Source organism: Chenopodium album, chromosome 14 (genome assembly GCF_948465745.1).
Source record: "Chenopodium album chromosome 14, dcCheAlbu1.1, whole genome shotgun sequence".
In the NCBI taxonomy this organism is placed as follows: Eukaryota; Viridiplantae; Streptophyta; class Magnoliopsida; order Caryophyllales; family Amaranthaceae; genus Chenopodium; species Chenopodium album.
In genome coordinates, this window is record NC_137847.1 from 30955970 (window position 1) to 30972696 (window position 16727).

Here is a 16727-nt window from a genome sequence, read left to right on the forward strand (position 1 = left end):
GGGGACTAGAACCTAACCACTCAGAGCTGATCCTCGAATTCGGATTAGCTCAAAGGGTAAACCGGGTAGAACACAAAAAAAAAATATTGAAAAAATAAACCTACTGGCTTGAGACAAGAGGACCATATCTCGCCTTATTTGTTCTTAATTGTGGCTGATACTTTTTCTACTCTTCTTTCGAAAGCAGCAAGAGAGAAAAGAATACATGAAGCACAAATTTGTAAATTGTAATGATGCTCCGAGGGTGTCACATCTCTTTATTGCCGACGATAGTATACTTTTTTCTAGAGCACCGGTTAGTGAATGCTCGGTGATAGCTGAAATTATTAGCAAGTATGAGAGAGCATCGGGACAAAATTTCAATCTAAACAAAACCGATGTTTTTAGCAAATTTGTGAGCATGGATCGACGGAAAAAAATTGTGGATGTTTTATAGGTAAAGGAGGTTGCAAAGCATGAGAAATACCTCAGTCTCTCAACAATAATCGGCAAATCGAAGAAGGCTATTTTTGCTTGTTTGAAAGAGAGAGTATGGATGAGAATCCAAGGTTGGGAAGGCAAATTACTATCAAGACCTGGAAAAGAGGTGCTTATAAAGGCAGTGGCACAAGCAATCCCAATGTACATGATAAGCACCTTTAAAATGTGGCAAATTCTAGAGGGTCTTATTGATGAAATCCATTCTATGTTGGCCCGGTTTTGGTGGGGTTAGGACGAAACACAAGGAAAATGCATTGGCATTCATGGGAAGCTCTTTGTTTGCCAAAATTGAGAGGTGGTGGAATGGGTTTCCGGGATCTCAATCTTCAACCAAACTCTCTTGGCAAAGCAAATTTGGCGATTACAGTCCACTCCCAACTCTTTACTGTATGCAATCCATAAAGCAAGGTATTTTAAAAATGGCTCCAATCTTGATCCTTTGTGTGGGCATGACCCAAGTTACTCGTGGAGAAGCTTGTGGGGTTCGAAATCTCTCCTTCTTGATGTTCTCAAATGGCGTGTGGGGAATGGGAATCAGGTTAAAGTATGGCTCGATTTGTAGCTTCCTGGTAATCCTAACTCAGTAGCTTCTATAGTCCTAATTATGATCCATCCCTGATGGTGGCTGACCTACTTTTGCCTACTTGTGGGGAATGGAACATCCCTTTATTAGAGGATGTATAGAATTCTGCAATTACCCATTTCCATTTCCCCTCAACCTGATTCTCTATTTTGGTGGCCCACGAAAATTTGTATATACACAGTAAAGTCAGGATATTAGTTGGGGAGACTTGGTGTTATCAATGCTGCAAAGAATGCAGTGCAAGAAGATGACCGAGAGCTATGGATGACTGTTTGGTGTAAGAGCAGACAATCGAAACTCAATCATTTTTTATGGAAAGCCTATAGAGGTAGCCTTGCTGTGAAAGTGTTGTTGTTTTATCGCCACGTTGCCCCTAATGATGTGTGTGATGGCTGTGGGGTTGAGGTGGAGTTTGTCAACCATGTTCTATTTGATTGCCATATTGCAAGAAAGGTATGGTCTTGTAGTGATTTTGTTCAGCTTCTACATGACGCACCATCTACCTCTTTCATGGTAAAACTCTTGTGGCTGGCTAGTAAACTTGACAAGGATGATTTGGGGCGTTTACTAGCAATGGTGTAGGCTATCTAGCTGTGCAGGAACAAAGCTGTCTTTCAGCACACTGTGCTTGACCCAATTCTGACTGCCAACACTTTTGTAAAATTTACGGTGGAGTACAAGTCATATGCTCGCAAGGTATTTGATAGAACTCCCAACAAAAATTTTCCCTCTTTGGCAGGATGGTCTAAGCCTCCCCAAGGTGTTATTAATATCAACGTTGACGCCCATCTTGGCAGTAATAATTATGTAAGGTCGGGGATGGGTTCTAGGGACAACAATGGGATGATTTTGGTGGCTGTGACGAAGAGGGCTATGGAAAGCTAGGCAGTGGAACAAGCAGAAGCAATAGTCAGATTTGGTTTGCAGATTGCTCATTGCTTTGGGTATCAAAATGTTTGGGTTGAGAGTGACACTATTAATGTTGCAAGAAGTGTTGCCAACAATGTGAAGGGAGCTGCTCCACTATGCTTAATCTATGAGGACATTAATAAGCTTGTGTTAAATTTCAATGTCTTTAAAATCTCTCAGATAAAGCGGGTAGAGAACACAATAGCACATTTAATTGCACGATGGAATACCCGGGCTAATGCTGAACTCGTTTGTATGGACGTTTTTCCCCAAAGCACAGACAATGACTTAATATAATAACCCCTAAAGAAAACTACGAGCAGCCCCCACCCCCTTTCCCCACTGAGAAACACCCTAGCCCATTTCCCGTCCTTCCCCGCTAATACAGTACTGGTCCTTTTTAAAACAGGTTTAATTCTAATTTAAAACCCTTATTATAAAGCCCTACGCCCGTAGAGCTTGGCTAAGCCCAGCAAGGTGCTGGACCAGCACACGGGCATTTTTGGTATTTCACGGTTAATGAATGTAGAAAATATAGTAAGCAAATATAATATACGTATAGGTATACTCATATAAAAGGCTTTCACTCTCCCGTTTCCTGTTATTCATTTTTAGAAGCCTTTGTTTTGGTTTTCGTTTTAGCGGCACTATTCTTCCTTCTCTAAAGCATCTAAGCTTCTCTTTGATGTTGTGTTTTCGGCTAAACTTCTCAAGATATCTATAATGGAGCGGTTACAAGGTTAGTTCTTCTCTTTGAATTCAGAAATTGCGCACTTTTGTTTGAGAAAATTTGTGAATTTTAGTGTGAATTTTTGTCTGGATTTCTAGGGTTAACTGTAGATTAACTGTTCTTTGTGTTTGGCTTGCGAATTTCTTGATTAAGGTTGTTAAATTTTTGCTTAATTTGGGAATTTAGGGGTTTAGGGTTTTTAGTTGGTTTCGATTAGATTGCATGCAAGCTAATAGATTTGAATTTTAGTTTGAATTAGTTGAATTATACTTTGAATTAGTTGAATTTGAGTTTATATAATTTGAATATACTCGAAATTTAGGTATCCGAGTATACTCGAACTCAAAAGTACTCGAATTATGGGGGCTGGTGTTTGGGAAGGTGATTGGTGGTGCGAAAATGGGGGTTTTATTTGTGGCCTGCTCTGTTTTTGAGGGTGCAAGGGCTGATTGGTGAGTGAGAAAGAAGAAGAGGGAGGTGCGGTGTAGGATAATGATTTGTGGGGTGAAGTTTAAGGGGCAAGCTTTAAACTTAAGATTTATTACTCTCTTAAATATGCTGATTAAAAGCTTTTGGGACAATAATCAACCTAAAAAAGACATAATAAAAATGTCATAGTATAGTAATGTTATAGAAAAATGACCAAAGAGCAAAAGTTTATGAATAATTTGAATTTGCCCTCTTCATTATCATCTACTTTCTTACTTTGACTAAGTCTGGGTCGATTCAGTGATAGTTCTGCTTCAGTCCTTAACTTGAATCTAAAGCTCGAACAGTTTATAATTGTGATATGCTTTATGAAATGTTATTAGAAATATGGGTATTGTAACTTTAACGGGTCATTTGTGATCTTAGAGACTGATTGGAGGCATTTTTGCGTTATTTAGAGTAACGAAAGAATACTATCCACGCATATAGTTGTATACTTTGATTTACTTCTCTAGAGATATGTATGATAATGAACATGTATTCACAAATAAGTCAGTCATAAGAAAAAGTTTCAAGTCCAATTATTTGAGCATCCATGTAAAATTCCTCTTAGCTGAGCACATAATCCAACTTCATGTATCTTTCACTGTAGATGTTTTCAGAGATATGAAAATAGCTTAATTATTCTATGGTTCATGCCCATTCAATCCATGTAATTATTTCCAAAATTCACTAATAAATATTAAGCCAAATTACAGCACCTAAACATGCAGAACAGAATTATTGGTGCTTTAACATGTAGTGCCCTCTCTCTATGTGTGTGTGTGTGTGTGTTGGGGTTGGGGGGGTGGTGCCACTAGGAAATGAAAGCTACTCAGTATTAAAGGATCTACAAATTGAATGGGAATTGGGGTTATAACTGAGTAGAATTATACTCTGTTGGTGAAAGTAGCTATTTTGATTGTTATAGTAGCTGTTGGATGTTAGGTGGGAATCAGTGGGTAATATGGATAATAATTGAATGTCTTGACAATCTGTGGTTTAGTTTCATGGGAAGCTTATTGGTGCTTTGTAAGTTAGGACCTTTTGAATCGAGTAGTAGTAGACCCTTTTTGGTGAAAGTGGATATTGTTATTGTTATTAGGTGTCATAGTAACTATTAGATGGACAATTGTCAAATTGAGTAGGGTTGGACCATCTTTGGCAATAGTAGCTACTGTAATTGGTATTAGTTGTCGTAGAAGCTTTTGGATGTTGAGTATGACAGCACCTTTTGGGATAAGTTTGTAATGATGTGCTAACAGGGACAATAATTGAATTTTTCATAAATCTGTTGTTAATACTTTTCTGGAGTAATATGCTTGCAAGTTGATTGAAGGATTTTTCAAAAAAAGGCATCCCTTATTGTAGCTATTCGGGATTGGAGGCAGTGGGTTCAAAAAGATTGTATTGGAGGCAGTGGGTTATGAAAGGTTGCAATGCTTTCATGAACGTTTACATTGATTATAGAGGCTAGATAGTGGAAGCAAGACAGGGAAATTTTAATTTATCTTCTTACATTTTCTTGGGGTGGTTAAAAAATTCGTGTATGGTATGTTACCGCATCTATGCCATGAATACAACTTTGTACATTCACCAGCCCTAGTTTGACAATGGCTAACACACAACTTTGACCATAAAATAATTTAATTTTCTATTAATATCTGATGTAAAAGTTTCTTCCATGAGGTTTATATTAATAGTGAAAGGCTTTAGATTTATATCTTAATTACGCTGACTCTTTATTTTGACACTTTTGTTTATTCTAATAGGATAATTCAAAAAGTGTGGGAGGACAAGTAAAGGAGGCGGGCAAAGTAATAGCAACCTATTACGAGCATAAGAAGGTGAATTGAAGTTACTTTTAACCATTTTGTTATATTTTTCAGTGGTAATTGTGGAAGTATAACTTATCTTTTTCTTTTTTTCCATTTTGAAGATAATGTCGAAAGTTAATTGTGCCATGGAGACTTTAGGGAGGGTTGTTGCTTCCTTTGACTCTACGAAGAGGCGCATTGTATCTGAGATGGGGTTCAAAAAACTGTTGTACGTTGCCGAGAAACGTCTCCCACGACACTTTACCAGAGTAGATGTGAAGAATAAAACTTTAGTGGCCGTCGATGGAAAACAAATTCGGTTGAACGCAGTCCAAGTGTGTTGGGTTATTGGCCTTCTAAAGGGGAAAAACCACTTCTAAAGAAATGTGTTGATAAGGCTTTAGAAGCCTATTTATATGACAAGTATAGCAAAGCTATGGGGCACGGAACTTCTGGAATTTATAGGACCACACTCATAAACGCAGTTGAGGCCCCGTTAGTTGAGGAGGAAGAATTTAAGCAAGTTTTTGTGCTGTTAGTGCTGAACATTCTATGTTCAACATCTTGTCATAGAGTGAGCAAGAGGCAAATGCACCAAGTTATTGTGGTTGTTGTCCAACCAAAGAAGTATGATTGGTGTTCTTTAGTGTTGGATGAGTTACTCCACGCTATATGTAATTTCAGTCAGAGGTTCTATGCGGAATGGTGGGCTCCTTGTCTCGAAGGATGTACATATTTCTTGTCGGTAAGTGTAAGATTTTTTTTTCAAAATAATTTATTATCTTGAATGAAAATATTTTGATGCATGTTGTACAGTTAGAACAAGTTTTTATTGTATATGCTAGTAAAGCTTCAAATGAAAATGCTGAACTTTAGAGTATAATCATGCTGTAACTGCTTTTGCATGGAGTTGATTAGCTGACCATATTTAGATTTTTATCGTTGCACCCAAGTGCATATAAGAATTTTCTTACTTGATTTAATTACCCTTAATCAATTTGATTTTTATGGATCTAGGGTTCTTTGATTGCTTGAGTTTGTCGTTTTACTTTTCAGTCGATTGTGTTCGTTGACTTTTTGATTCATTTTTGTTTTTGATGATTGATTTTGTTGTGATTGATTTTTTATTTAGCCAATTGGAACGAGAATTTCGAGCTAATTTTATGAAATTTGTTTTAGTTTTTGATTGGATTTGTATTTAATTGTTGATTTTATTTTCCAAGTTTCGTTGAATGAAATGAAATCGAAAATATAATAATTTTAAGTTTTCTGCATCACCTCTAGAGTGAAGAGTGAAGGTGAAATGTTGATTTGTTGAGTGAGTAGTAATAAGCTAGATCTATTATTGTTATTCAGTTTAATTAGTCACATTGTGTTGATGTCAAGGCATAATTCAGTTTATTGAGTCATTGGTTGTAAGCAAGAGGATAGCAGCTGAGCTTGTTATTTCTCCACGAAGCAACCATTAATAACCTTTATTGAATTTTGCAATTTCATCACCCATTCATCTGGTAGCTTGGGATGTTGTCACTTTGATTATTCCATGCCAAACCAAATTCTAACCAAAAAGGAAAATAGCCTAATGGGACTAATTCCCTTTCAGGTAGCAGGATGAGGATTCAATGGAAACTTTTACAAGTACTCTTAACTAGTAAATGACATTTTTACATAGATAGTAGACAGACCTGCAGAAATTGATAGATAGTAAACGACATTTTTACATAGATAGTAGACAGACCTGCAGATATTGATAGACGGAGGGGGAGTTGGTGTCAGTGGGGATGGATGGGGCACCGTGATGAAGAGATCCAGTCAGTGGTATACAGGGGCTTGGATTTCCATCATGGTTATAGAGTGGTTTAAATTTACACTTGAAGTCTTGAGTCATTATAATCACAAGTATAAAATCACAAGTAGATTAGTTTAAAATTACAAGTATAAACATGAAATACTTGATACATTATGTTCAACTGAATGCTATTTTACACATTGTTGCAACTTGCAAGCTTGCAACACAAATAAATGTGGCTTCTTTTTGCTATGACCACTATCCACTACTTTTTAAGTTCAGCAGCCCAACTTTCAAAGAACTTTGGTTTAGAGTCTTAGTGATAACATGATAAAACATGCATGCACAATAAAGCAAAAAGTGACAAAGGAGAAAAAGAAGGGGGTTGGTTTAAGCTTTTTACTTTTCTTTTAATATCCAAATTCTATTAAATTCCCGGTCTAATTTTAGAGAGTGGGTTATATGTTATTTCTGATATAATGCACATCACATTGGTAGTTATCAAGCCTAGTGGCAGTTCTCAAGCCCTGTATATGATTTAGGGATAACAGAATGAGAGAAAAACAAATAAAAAAGAAATACACAGTAAGGAAACAATTACTGTGAGTCACAGCTCTAGAGGATTGAAAATGAAGTTTGTATGTAATTGCATATTAATTGTTTTCTCCTATTTTTGAACAAAGTCACTGTCTTTTTAAGGATTCTTACTACAACTCTATGTACTAATAACATTTAATACCCCCCCCCCCCCCCCACCAACCTCAATCTTACAATCTTTTTAATTGTTTGGCTCCCACATTGTGGTCATCTCTTCCAAGATCATTATTTAAATGAAGATCATTGTTTTCAATAACATGACACGTGGCTCCCATGTTGTACAAATGCAGATCTTGTATTTGGATAGACTTAATAGGGTTCCGGTACAATGGGATGTTTTCCCCCGCATTAAAGTGCTGACCACGAAGGAGATGATGAAAGCGAAAAAGGAAGATCAATTACCGAGTCGTGATTTAGGGAAACTCGGGGTAAGTGTTGTTCAAATTTTCCTTATCTACTGCTCCTAAGTGCTAGCTTTCTTGTCTTATTGAACATGGAAATGCCACCAATCTTCATTATAGCATATATGGGTTTTTTATATTAGGCATATAGATAATAATGAAGTTTTGGATGTCCTTCAGATTCTCATTGGATTTCTATGTCTTTATGTCTTGGATAACTTTGGTTGAATGCTTTTATTTTTGTTTTACAATTATGACATTTTGAGCATTAACACCTGTAAAAACCACCCCCCCCCCCACTATTCCACTAATCCTTTCATGAGCAGCCAGTTTACAGTCTCCGATTCAAACCTGAAATTTGGTAAAACAAGTGGCTAAGTTTATGATGATAATCAGAAACCAATTTGGTAAAACAAGTGGCTAGGTGTATGATGATAATAATTCATGTTCTCTATTCTTAAGTTTCTTAAGTTGATATAGTTTTATACTTAGCTCAGCTTTTATTGTTCTATTTATACTAATAATAATTCATGTTATTTAGTGCTTTTGTGAGGAGGAGGTGGCATACGGTATACGTAACCATCCAAAACGAGATATGGACACTCTCCCGACTCGAAGGCATTTGAAAAGGAGAAGGAATGATGAGGAGTTTGACTCTGAGGACACCGAGAAGGAGTTGGAAAAGTTGTACGCGACTGTTAAACAAAGAAGGATACATGGGGGAGGAAAGCCAAAGAAGAAAAAAGGTAATTATTTCATTTTCGTAGAAATATGTCTTTTGAAGTGAATTGTTTATTTCTTATGCTAAAATCTTTAAAGTCTTAATAATATACCTTTTATTGTAGAGCATGCCGTCGAGCTAGATCATCATCATCAAGCTGTTGCTTTTGACGATCCTGATGATGTTGATCCCCTAGTCGTACACACTGAAGGTCAGCCTCAACCTACGATTGTTCCACCAGAAGAACCTCAAAATGTTCTACCAGAATCTGAAGTTGTTCCACCTGAACCTCAACAACCAGAGGTGCAACCAGAGGTCGAACCAAAGGCGTAGGTCCAACCAGAGGTGCAGGTCCAACCGGAGGTGCAACCACAGCATCATCACCACCAGCATCTTCATCTCAATGACCTCAATAAGCCTCATGGTCACACTAATAGTGATTTTGATTAATTTCATGATGCACGTGACGGGTATCACACAGGGTCAGAGTATTACACAGGGGATGAGCAAGAGCCTGACAATCATGTAGTGGAGGCAACTCTAAAGGAGATACCTCCAAAGGAAACATCTACAAAGGATAAACAGCCTCATGAGGAGTGTATACCTGACCAAGGGAACCCTATGCATGTGCATGGTGACCCTCAGCAGGTTATCTCTCTTATTTTCCTTCACTAAGCTACAAAATACATTTGTTAGGTGCCTAGTTGTAAGAAAAAAACTTGACAGAATGGTTTACAGAATTTTTTTACATTTTGACAATTTGACACAATTTTTTGACATAATATTTTTTTTAACATTTTTTGGTAGAATTTTTTTATAGAATTTTTTAACATTTTTTGATATTTTGACAATTTTTTGGGTATGTAGGTGACAAATGTATTTTTTCTTTTGATTATTTATATATTGACAATAAAGTTATTAGCAAAAGTTTGACACCTCAAGCTCCAATTTGTTATGTAGTAGTTCACATAATGATTTAGTTAATGTGTTTTGAGTATGTTATAAAATGGACCACAATCAATCTGACAATATGAGATAAAATGGACCACTCTGACTGTATAACTGTATTTACTTGATATGACTTTTCTGACAATATATGTGAGTAGTCTGACAATTACATGATGTGATTACCCTGTGCAATAGATGATGTGACTATTCTGATAGTATAACCTCATATTGTAACAATATAATGGAATTAATATAGGTATGCTATAGAATTTATATAGGTATGCTTGCCTTGTAATGACAAGTTGTTGTTGAAGATGTGGATATAAATGTTGATGATCCACAAGTAGATGTTGGAATATTGGCTGCAATAAACTACACACCTGATGATCAAGAAGGCGCTAGTGGTTTGACGAAGTATGTGCTTAACAATCCAGAGGGAGTGCCTTTGGAACACCAACGTTCATTCAATTATGAAGACTTTGAAAAATTCCTCAAACAGGAGGATCACGGAACTAAAACCGATATCCAATTTTCAAAGTTTGCCTTGGATGGTAAACATATTGTGTTGGAGCCTTTGCAAACTAGCCAGCAGCCTGAAGTTGGAAGTGTATCAGTGATGGTACTCTCGTTTTTCCATCTAATAATAGAAACTACTCTGTAGAATTGTTGGGTGATTTACTTTCATGTAGTTACTAATTTGCTATAAATCTATAATTATACAAGGACTTGAATGGGTAAAGAGTAGTATATCAGTGATGGTACTCTCTTAGTTGCTTGTTAATATTTGAACTCTTCATACTGTCATTAGAACTTATTGGCTATAAGGATGATGTTTTTGGCCAGTTCTATAATTCTCTTGGTGCATGTTTTCTGTGGTCATACTTTGATGTTAATATTCACCTTGTTTTGTGTTCTGGCTAATGATTGTGAATAATTGAATGTTAAAGTACTGATATTGTTGTCTATTTCTTGTAGAGGCCATGCTGCAAAGGAGGTGAAATGGCCATCAATGAAGTAGGGGTCGCCTCCACCCGGTGAGGTTGAGATTCAGCAACCGAGAGATCTCGGCAACTACATAGGCTACTCTTCTGAAGAGGAACTTGTAACACCACATGAGAAGTTAACCAAAGCTCAACAACAAATACTCAAAAGGAAGACAGAGAAGCAAAAAGTGAAGGCAGCTGGCTCCAACTTTGTTGGAAGCCTCTTACGTTAAAACTTGGAGGCCGAAGTGTATAAGGAGGTATTTTGAACCTCTTTATCACTTTGTGATGAACAAAATGGTAGCTTCACCAAGGTTCACACAAGATGAGTGAGTGTCAATACAAGTTACACGATAACATATATTACTATATTTATAAAGTTTTGGATAATATTTATAAAATTTTGGATAACTTGGACTTTGGTATAACTTGGGTACTTGTTTTGTTACAGGTCTGAACACACATTCATCAAATGCGGAGGAGACTATGTTAAGCTGGGTTTCTGTGGAAAAGTAGTCCATCATAATGGCATGGTTATTAATCAAGTTAGGTTCGATAAAAGTTCATCTTTATACGTATCAAACGTAATTGAATTTAATATTAATTTAATACGCACATAATACTTTTTGCAGTATGTCAGGGTATGTGCAGGACTATATGAAAAGGTCTGGGAGACACAATTTGCTGATCCAAGTCGGAGATTCATGCTTGACCCCACATTTGCGAAAAAGGAACAACCTTTTTTAAACTCACAACTTCTTGTTACATTGATTCACTATGAGTATCTGTATTTAACTTAGGCTACTATGGTATGTAGATACTGATCCAACACACAAGCGGTATGGAGATTCAGATGAAGAAGATAGCTTGGACATACACTGGGCATATTAAGGGCACTCCTTTGAACAGGATACATGTGGTAAAATTAGAATGCCTATTCAAACATGTTATATACAATACATGTTGGTTGGATTTGGTTCATTAAAAACTTAATTATTGATTTTTGGTTTGATATTTGGTTGAAAATAGGTTTTTGTTCCAGTCCTATTTTGGGACCACTAGTATTGTGTTGCATTTTCTCTAAATAGGGAAGAGATGGTGGTCATGGATTCATTGAATACAACAACATTAGATGTCAACAAACATGAGCTGACCAAGCTGGTAACCTAGTGAATGATTTATGTGTAGGACTCGTTATGAATAAAATCTCATGAATCTGACGTATATTTGATTTTAGGCCATGGAAATGGATTTGGCATTCATCCGATTGTACGACAATTGGAGAGAGTACACCTTTACAAATTGGCCTCGACGAGTTCTACCGATGCACTGTCAACAAGATATGTAAGTTCGGCATGGCTCAATTGTAAACTCAATTATGGTTCTACTTAATTGTGTACTCAATTGTTAGTTTATGTCGTTGCAGTCATAGCTATGGAATACAAGATTTTGGAATGCACCTTTACATTTTGGATGTAGTGTTGGATATCCATAAAAGATCTGAAATATGCAAGCTTATTAATAACAAAATTGTTAGTTAATAAAGAAGTTACTAGTTACATGAAATTAGGAAGGAATTAACATTGACTAACAAATGACAATATTGTTAAGTAAAAGACAATAAGTAACTAATCTATGATAAATATATAACAACCAAAGATAGAAAAGGGAATCACCCCTAAAAGTCAACAACCAAGGATAGTCAAATTTAATGAAATTCAAATTCAATGTCAAATCCTAGTCTAAATCCGTATACTAATAATTATGATATGATAATTAAATGCCAAGGATAGTCCATGTCATCAATACAAACGTCATAGAAAACCCCAATCAGAAGCAGCCAACACAAATCAAAAAGGAACCAATCGTCCATGTCATTAATTGAAATCTCTCAAACTAGACCAATTACAGTCAAGTACTAAATAACAATCTTCCACGTCATCAATCCAGACCTCACAAGATAGACCAATCACATAAACTCCGACGTACATGAACCAATTACCTTTCGATGGGACAACTCCTAAGTGGTGGGAAAACTCAGCACACCCATTATTGTACATGCAAATTTCTACAATGACAGTAAAGTAATCTTACAATGACAGTAATGTACATGCAAATAGACAACAATTTCTACAATGACAGTGAAGTAATCTTACAATGACAGTAATAGTAGGCTTCAGACAACAAAATTTATACAGTGACGGTAAAGTAATCTTACAATGACAGTAATGTACATGCAAATTGACAACAATTTATTCAATTATAAACATAACCTCTACAATTAGAGTATCTACTAGAATTGTTATAACTTGTAATAGAAATTGTTGAATGGTTTTGTTAATTAATTAGGTTTGGTAATTGGATTGGTAATTGTATTTGACCAAATCAAATTATATCGAAGTAATGTAAGCTGAAGAGAATAGACCCTTAATCCGCCATGAATCCTTTGAGGCCCATAATCCTTATACGACCCCTATATCGAAGTTGAATCAATGACAACCCTAATAGAATCTAATCCTATTAACAATCCGTATTGAAAGTCAAATCCTATTAACAATCCGAATTCAAAGTCAAATCCCAATTAACAATCCGAATTCAAAGTCTAATCCCAATTAACAATCTGAATTCAAAGTCTAATCCCAATTAACAATTCGAATTCAAAGTCAAATCTCGATTAACAATCTGAATTCAAAATCTAATCTCAATTAACATTCCGAATTGAAATTAAAAGCCTGTTAACAATCCTAATTGAAAGTCTAATCCCAATTACCAACCCGAAAAGAAAGTCAAATCCTATTAACATTCCGAATTGTTAAATGGTTTGTTAATCAATTAGGATTGGTAATTAGATTTGACTTTGTTTTCGGAATGCTTAGAATCAACTACATTTAACGAAGTCTAATAAGTTCAGATCAATTCAACTCCTGACAAGTTCAACTCAATTCAATTGAGTTCAATTGAGTTCAACTCAAATCAAATCCTAATGAATTGTTTGTGGAATTGTTTATGACATAAGGAAATTAGGAATGAAGAAGTAAACTAAAAGATGATTGGATTTGAACTGAACTGAACTTAAGCTGGAGAGAAGAGACCCTTAATCCTAATTGAATCCTTTGAAGGCCCCTTAATTAATCTAAATTGAATCCTTTGAAATTCAAATGTCGATTAACAATCCTTAACAATCCTAATTATAGTTAAACACTATTAACAATGTAATTGAAACTCAAATTGAATCCTTTGAAATTCAATTTAAACACTATTAACATTCCTCATTATAGTCAAACAATGTGTAATTGAAAGTTAAATCCTTAGTACAATCCTCATTGGAATTGAACTCAATTACCAATCCTAATATGTTGTCAAATTCATTTTACAACCTTAAATGAGACTCAATGAAAATATGATAAATAAATGCCAACTATACTTTTATGTTCTTGATGTCAATATCAGACAATAAGAAATAAAGGCACAACATTAACACCAAATTCAATGATAATATAGTTCTACCCCGTTCAAATACCCCAAAACACAATACCCTAAACCCCAAATCCTCTATTAACCCTAAACCCTAAACCCTAAACCCTCTATTAACCCTAAGCCCTAAACCCTATACCTCAAAACCCATTGCATTATGACAGTGTATATGTCAAAATTACAATGTATATTTTAATATGAAAATACAAATAAATTAGATAACTATGTCGACAATAACATATTGCATTATGACAGAGTATATATAAACATGACAATACATGATAAATGTCATGTTACCGTAAATGTCATGTCATCATCAGACAAACCCTCTATTAACCCTAAACCCCAAACCCATTACAATATGACAGTGTATATGTTAATATGACAATATATATGTAAATTTAACAATATAAAATAAATTAGACAACTATGTCTAGCCTATCCCTATATCCTGAACCTTGTAACTTCTACTGGCTTATACTGTAAGTGTCTTTGTAGTAATTGTCATCATGTAAACTATAATGTAAAAATGGTTAAGGTTTTTACACTGATAATATTCCCAAAATACTAATATGTAATTTTAAACTATTACTTTGGGCCGAAAAATATAAATGTTGGGCCAAAATTATTGGTCCATATTCTCTCCTTCACTTTAACATTGTCATTGTTTATATATGATTGGCAAATATTTCCTTAGTATCCATCAACTTGTAATATTGTCATATTTTTAAAAAATGGCCTGCAATGACCTTCAAAAAATGGCCTGTAATGACCTTACTAAACAACAATGAATTAAAACAGTATTTAACAATCACAGGTACAAATTCTAACTGATTATAACCATCATTAACATTACAATGACTACAACCAAAGATAAACTTAGAGTTCCCAAGTTCAGCAAATACACATACACATTACTTGTTGGGTTTCGAAGAGTCCGACTCACCGCGGAAGAAACCCCGAGCCAAGACCACACTCACAATAAATATAATCATAAAGCATAATTAACTTAAACAACAAGATTAAAAAAGAGATTAATACCTTTAGTGCGTGCTTCGCTCACTAAAAGAGCTCTTACTTCGAAAGCTCTAAGTCTCGCTCGCACGAGAACCTCCAACGAAAGTCCACCCGCAACTCGACCCCGAAAATGGTCGAATGCTTAGGGGTTAGCTAAGCCCGACCTAACCCCGAGTAATTATATGTGTTCAAAGGTTTTCTCAATGGAGATGTCTTTTTCAACACCTTACTCAAGGTATGCCTTGGCTATTTATAAGGAGTGCTTCCTTGTGAATTCCACTCATCTTTCAATGTGGGACTTTTCCACAAAAAGATCCCACATAGAAAGAATGTTAAATTCAATTCTTAGTTAAATAAACCAAGGAATAACAAAGTAACAAGTGTCACATGGTTAAGTGAGGACCACTTCCTCTCCAAGGCAACTCACATGCATTGTGATCTAACCATGTGACACTCAACCTTGAGGTCCAAGTTGGGTTCGGTTAGGCCGCCACCTTTTGGCCCGCGTCCAAGACCCGCTACCCGGGTCCGCGGCCCACTGCCACATGGCATTTCCAACGTGGCACGCTGTCATGTGGCACGTTGCCACTTGGTGGCTGCCAACGTGGCACGCCGCCACCACGGTGGCTGCCACGTGGCGCGCTGCCACTTGGTGGCCGCCACGTGGCGCTCTTTTATTTGGCGCGCTTCCCTAGCCTTTCGCGCGGCTAGGGTTTTTACTTGTTATTTGAAGCATTTTCCCTTCTCGCCAATTCCTAAATTTTGACTCGACTTTTAAGATTCGGTTCCGACGCTCTAAGCTCGGAATCTGATGTCTTTGTTCACAACACTCGGGCGACTCATTAATTCCTTCCGAATTAATTCATCGCATCGGTTTGTTAGTTGCTTGGGTGTGACCCGAAGGGTTCAGTCAAGATTAAACTGTAATATTAATTTTACATTAATATTAATAATCGGAAGCGGCCTCCACCCAGGAATTCCGATCACTTGACCTCACTGAATAATTAGCTTTCTAATAATTCCGAACCCTCTATCGGAATAATACACTTGTTTGAAGGACACCATTCCTTTCAATCTCCCACTTGTCCTTCTGGACAAGTGCGCTTTTAGTGTATAGCCTTTTTCCTGTGTTACTTAATGTCTCTTCATGAACTATAAGGTAAGATTTATTCGTCATCCTTATTATGTCCAGAAGTGTTTCTCAATCCCGAGTCCGATTGTCAATAAACAGATGATTTCTAAAATCCATCTGAGCACGGCCATGCATTTTACAGTCTCGCTCTTCGAGAGGCCTTGTAAACAACAAAGACATCTTCCCTATTTAGTAGGGGGACATTCCCAGTCTTGTAATGTCAGCTTCTCTTACTAAGAGGATCTAGCCATCCTAGTGTTGCCGTTATAATCTTCATGTACGGCAGACATTTGACTAACATCAAAACAAACTAGTACTCAAACAAGAGAACTCACAATACTCATGGTCAAGGAAAGAGGTTCCGATAGCCATAATGAGAAGTATACTTATGACAATTTTTAATCTCTTAAAGTATTCTCATAGGTCGATCCATAAACCAATACCTATACAAATGATTTATGACGATCATGTCCTTGTAGCACAAGAAACGGTGCAATAAATCGAACTACACACTAATCTCAAGTGGTCATTAATCGTCAATTGTTTAAATGATCTCGATTAGAGATAATTTTTTATTATAATATTCAATGTTCACTTAATAGGTGTTTCCTTACCAAGACTGGTCTTAATACCCTATTTTGAATATTCTCATAATCGAATGGACTCATTATTTAATCC